Source organism: Tripterygium wilfordii, chromosome 3, assembly GCF_013401445.1.
Source record: "Tripterygium wilfordii isolate XIE 37 chromosome 3, ASM1340144v1, whole genome shotgun sequence".
NCBI classification, from domain to species: domain Eukaryota; kingdom Viridiplantae; phylum Streptophyta; class Magnoliopsida; order Celastrales; family Celastraceae; genus Tripterygium; species Tripterygium wilfordii.
This window is the reverse complement of record NC_052234.1, coordinates 580,964-586,963: the sequence shown is the minus strand read 5'-3', so window position 1 is coordinate 586,963 and position 6,000 is coordinate 580,964. Positions and strand designations below refer to the sequence as shown.

General features: G+C 36.6%; 1 pseudogene; it reads left to right on the top strand.

The window, feature by feature from the left end:
• The first annotated feature begins 1,880 nt into the window (after positions 1–1,880).
• On the top strand, positions 1,881–3,121 carry LOC119995294 (annotated as a pseudogene).
• Positions 3,122–6,000: the final 2,879 nt, after the last annotated feature.

Below are 6,000 nucleotides of genomic sequence, written 5' to 3'. Positions count from 1 at the left end.
AGCCCATGAATCGCTGCCCAAAGTTCAGCCTCTATCGAGCCACAACTGCCAAAATTAGCAAAAAAACCTTTTAACCATACACCGCGACAATGTCTTAGTAAACCTCCAGCACCAGCTGCACCATGCTCACCTTTACTGCACCCATCAGTATTGAGGGTCACCCATCATTGGGTAAGGCTTGGTTTGGTAAGTAATTTGAAACTTAACATATATTATCTAAAATGTTGTGACTGTTTCGTTGGGTTAATACCACTTTTACACACTGAAAGAAAGTGCATGTTCCAATTTGCACACTCTTATTTAAAATGTTTCAAATTAGTCATCCAATGATATATTTGTTTCAACTTAGTCTCTCGATCAGTTTTTCCCCCTTATGTTAATACTATATATTGTTCAAAATGCTATGACAAATACGTTTAAGAGTATAATATATTTGACCATTATAAAAAAAATTAAATATCTAATTGTTCCACAATTCAAAGAAGGAACATGGCTTGAGTAAACATTTATTACATTATAAAACATATTAAAATTATATTACATATTTAATACATCAAAATTTTGAGATATTTCTAATGTCTGAAGAAATGTCTCAAATTTTACATATTTAAAAAAATTATCATTTTGGTAATTGAATGAAAAAGGTGAAAATGAGAATAAGATGAAAATGAAGGTACTTAGGGTAATTGAACGAAAAAGGTAAGATATTTCGGATATTTTTTCAAATGAAATTTAGTCAAATGATTCCATTTCAAAATGATGGAAAATAAGGTACTAAAATGTTTCTTGAAATGCTGATTTTCAAATTTGCATATGGTATTCTAGCATATATATATATATATATATATATATATATATATAATTTTAAATTATGCACCAAACGAAACCTAAATATATGCAATAAAAAAATATTTTCTTAAGAGGTGAAATGTAAAAATATCATATGTGCACCAATTTGAAAAAAATGATGAGATGAGTATATGAAAAGTCTTAACATTATTCCACTTAATATTTTACATGTTCTTGATAAAGTAAAAACTGCCAACAAGTCTGCAATTTTATAGTATACCAGTGGGTTAATTTTTATTTTATTTTTTGGTGTTAGGTTGTTGACAAATGACTAGTAACCCTCCACTTTCAGTCAGCTTGACCTCAAATGCTATTTATATGAATATGAATGACCCAATTGTTCATTCAAAAAAAGAAAAAAACTCAAACATCATTTGTATTTACTGCCTCATCAACTAATATATATAAACTTTTCCAACGAAACTCGATACCCATTAAATGAAATTCTTAAATCTTCTAACTAAAGTATCAGCGACTTGATTGCAATTCATGATACATAATGCCATAATGGTAGCTCATGGATCCTAAAGAAACCTCAAGCTCTTCGAATGAATAAAGAATGTGTCCAGAGGTGGACAAATGATGTGCATTCGATGTCAAGGGATACGAGAATGGAAGAGTCTGTCTACCGTCTCCATCCTCGATATCTTTAAAATCACACTCTCCTATTGATTTGCAAATCCGTAAGAATGGTCCAAACAAGTTTGGAATAGGAGTGTTTAAAAAAATCGTACAATTAAATAGATTCAATTGATCGGTTATTTAAAAAAAAATTTACTTAGAACCGATTGAAATAATTATAGATAATCGATTGATTGATGGATTAAATTCACGTAAAAAACCGAAACAAAAAAATAAAATCGCTCGTAATCGATGGTTTACATCAGTAGTTTGGAATATAAGTTGAAAGATGCTTATGGAACCACCAGTAGTTAGGACTTTACTTTTCTGTTATCTTTATCGATACAGAATAAAATACCAATTGGAGTATATGCAACCATAAATAGGTGCATTTTCATGTTATTGACATGTCTATGGTTTGGGTAAAATACATATACCACCACGGCACCACCCCTCTCACGTTTGTAAAAAGACAAAGACCCCCTTATTACATCCATCATCAAACGCGACCTTTGTCTCTCCGACTCTGAAAATCTCTCTGTTTTCTCGCACTTTCTCTCTGATTTTCTCATGGGGGCCTCTCAAAGCAAAGGCAAAGCAGCAGTCATTTCTTACTCCAAAAAACCAGCTCTCAACTTACCAATTGCCGGAGCCACAACACAGAACTCCTTCAATCCTCCCAATCAAAAGTACCTTAACAAACTCATCTCTTACGGCCACAGCTCACGCGCCACCGCTACCGCCGCCATAGATGCCCTCAGATACCGTCTTCAGATCACTCGTGACTGCTCCATTGCTCTCCAGTGCCTAATCACCGTGCACCACATTAATCAGACATGGAAGCTTTTTAATCCAAGATCAACTCTCCATGTACCCTTCCACCGGCGGTCGAAATTTGTCAAATTTCAGAGATCATTCATCGCCATTAAAGCGGAAGCTCTCTTCGTGGGTTAGATGGTAAGGCTTTAGCTACTACTTTTTGAGTAATTTACCATTATTTGTAATCTTTTAGTATTCATTTTGCTAATCGATTATGAATTACAACAGGTATGCTCTGTACCTTGAACATCTCTTGTCCACGTCTAGAATCTTGGGTTTCTTCCTCTGTTCCACATCAAGCATCATTGACAAAGACAGAGACGAAGAGAGAGTCTCATTACTCACGAACCCTGATTTACTCAAAGAGCTTGATTCCTTGGTGAGTTTGCTGGAAGAGATCTGCAAAAGACCCGATTTTTTGCACATTCACGGGAACGAATTGGTGGACGGGGTAATGGGTTTGGTGGGTGAGGATTACTTGTCAATAATAAACCAAGTTTTGTTCCGAGTCAAAGAGGTGAATCAGAGAATGAGTGGCTTGTGTTTTGATGAATCGGTCGATTTTGTTTGTGTATTGAAGAGGCTGGAGGATTGCAAGGAGAAATTGTTTGCGGTGTGCACAAGAAAGAAGGATTTCATTGAGAGTCTTTGGGTTTTGATTAGTGAGACGAAGGATGGGTTGATGATGAAAATCAAGTCAAAGTCTTGTAATTTCTTTAACCTTTTCATGCCATTTCTATGTCAGTAAGTGAGTCAGCTCGGTTTAGGGACCGAGTTCTGAGTTATGGAATGGATGTGTTTTAAATCAAATCCTATTTAATTTTGTGTTTTTAAGCCGATCTTTTTAAGGAATTGAAATTGTTATTTTGTATAATTTGCTTTAAAATCCACAATCAGCATTATATGGTGTCATAATCTATTGATCGAATTCAGGTTGTCATTCAACAAAATGATGTATATCCATATAGAAAAAAGACCCTTACCTATCCATTTGTGTTTAGCATGGTGTCAAAACACAATTCATGAGCCCGTAGATCTAACTCTTTGAATTTAGGACTGTTTTGAATGTGTAAATGACAAACTTGTATGATATTGTTCTCACTTATAAAAAAAACAACACATACAATTCTTCGAGTGTTAATGAGATTACGTGGACTCACCGCGTGTTAATGCGATTAGGAGGAGTGAATTTTGTTTGTTTAAATTTACTTTAAAAGGAGTTGTTAGGTGGAGTGAATGTTAATTATTAAAGTATGTTACGATATACTTTTGATACGAAAATGCAATGTTACCCGCTAAATCATTATTCTTCATCAACTCTTGAAAAAGGCCAAAAATATTTTCGACTTTGACATTCTATCGTTCATTCACATTAAAATTGTGGAATGGAGGCCCGTAACGAGAAATTATTCAATAGCCCTGATGTTTCATATCATATGTTGATGTGTTAGACCGAAATCAATAGGATAGCGTTAATTCACTAACGGTTGATGATAATGCATGAGAGGTAGAGAATGAAGATATGTAATTTCCAATTCAAATAGTAAGCCTAGCCCATAAGCCATGGTAGTTCAGTAACGTCTCATCCCGTTTTGCCAATATAATTAATACATTAATAGTCTTTTAGTCAACTTTAATGGTTCAATACTTCAAATTTACCAAAGATCTAATATACTATCCATGGTGGCTAAAGTACAATAAATCAAGTGGTTGATACCGTAATTGTGAATCTCTCTAGTAATGAAATTAAAGACAGTTCTGCCATCCATTATCAGTAGCTCCCAAACTGCTTTTGTAAAAGGGAGACAGATTATGGACAGCATCTTAATAGCCTCAGAACTGGTGCACACTATGAAGAAAAGGAGGAATGGTGGATTCATAATTAACTTAGATATGGAGAAGGCCTTTGACTCACTGAACTGGGGCTACTTGGATATTGTAATGAGCAGAATGGGATTTGGCATTAAGTGGAGGTCTTGGATGTGGGAGTGTATGTCCACTGCCAGGGTATCAGTTTTGGTTAATGGTTCACCTTCTAAGGAATTTGACATGCAGAAAGGTATAAGGCAGGGAGATCCTCTGTCCCATTTTTTGTTTAACATAGCTGCTGAAGGACTTCATCTATTGCTTCAGAGGGCAGAGGAAGTAGGCATGCTCAAAGGCATCGGGATAAAAAATGAAGGTCTTTCTGTGTCACACCTGCAGTATGCAGATGACACCCTTGTTTTTTGTGAAGGGTTGGAGGAGTATATTATGGCTACAAAGAGAATCTTGAGATGCTTCCAATTGATGTTTGGTTTAAGGATAAATTTTCAGAAAAGCTCTTTGGTGGGTATAGGTATAGACAAAGAGCAAGTGCAGGAGTTGGCATTGAAATATCATTGTAAGATGGAATCACTCCCTATAAAGTATCTTGGAATGCCCTTAGGGGCTAATTTTAAGTTCTCCAAGACCTGGAGACCAGTGGTGGAGAAATTCAGGAGTAAATTAGCACAATGGAAAGGAAAACAACTCTCAGTGGGAGGCAGACTGACTTTGATCAAGGCAGCATTGTCTAATCTACCACTATATTTCATGTCAACCTTGAAAATCCCAGTCTCTGTTGCTAAGACACTTGAAAAGATCCAGTGAAAATTCTTGTGGGGGGATACTGATGAAAGGAGGAAATTACACCTAGTCAATTGGCAACAGGTATTGAAGCCTAGAGAGTGTGGAGGATTAGGGATCACTGATCTATGTCTCAAAAACCAGGCACTAATGTTCAAATGGATATGGAGGTTCTTATCTGAAAATGACTCACTTTGGAAGCTGGTGATTATGGAGAAATACTCGGGAAGAGGTCAACAACTGCTTAATTTACCTGTCAATGCATCTCCATCCATGCTATGGAAGGATATCCATAGTCTACTGTCCAGTCCAAGTTCCATTGTGAGAAGTGTTGCCTTGTCAGGAATTTCGACATTCTGTAGGAAATGGGAGGAGAACAAGATTTTGGCTAGATTGTTGGTCTGGTGATAGGCCTTTCTGTGAATCCTTCCCAAGATTGTTCAATGTCTCACTACAAAAATTATGTAATATAGACCAGATGGGGTTTTGGGGGTTTGCTGGTTGGGAATGGAGACTACAAAGGCGGAGGAGGTTGTTCCAATGGGAACAAAGGCTACTCGAGGATTTGATGGGTCAAATAGCTCCTTTCATCCTAGTTCCCAATAGGAGTGATAAGGTGGTTTGGAAGCTTACAGTGAAAGGAGAATTCTCAGTCATATCTTTATATAAGCAATTGGTCATTACTTCTGGCCTACTACCCCTTACAGCCTCAGACAACATTTGCTCTAAGGTTTGGCTTGGTTTTGTGCCCCCAAAGGTGGAATTCTTCACTTGGACTCTCTTACTGAAGAAGATAAACACGAGATAATCTGGCAAACAGAGGTGTTATACAGTGGGTTGAAAATGTATGTCCTTTTTGTCGTATTCTACCTGAAACTATTGATCACCTGTTCTGCCAGTGCCACGGTCCTCACCTATTATGGTGCTATATAATGAATTGGTGGGGTATTTCTTGGTGCTCTCCTGGTAGTATTTGCAAGTTGTTTGAACAATGGGCTGTCATGGCCAGAGGTGGACTACAGAGGAAATTATGGAGCATCTTATTTTATGTGGTGGTGTGGTCAATATGGTTGGAAAGGAACGACACAATTTTCAGGGGTAAAG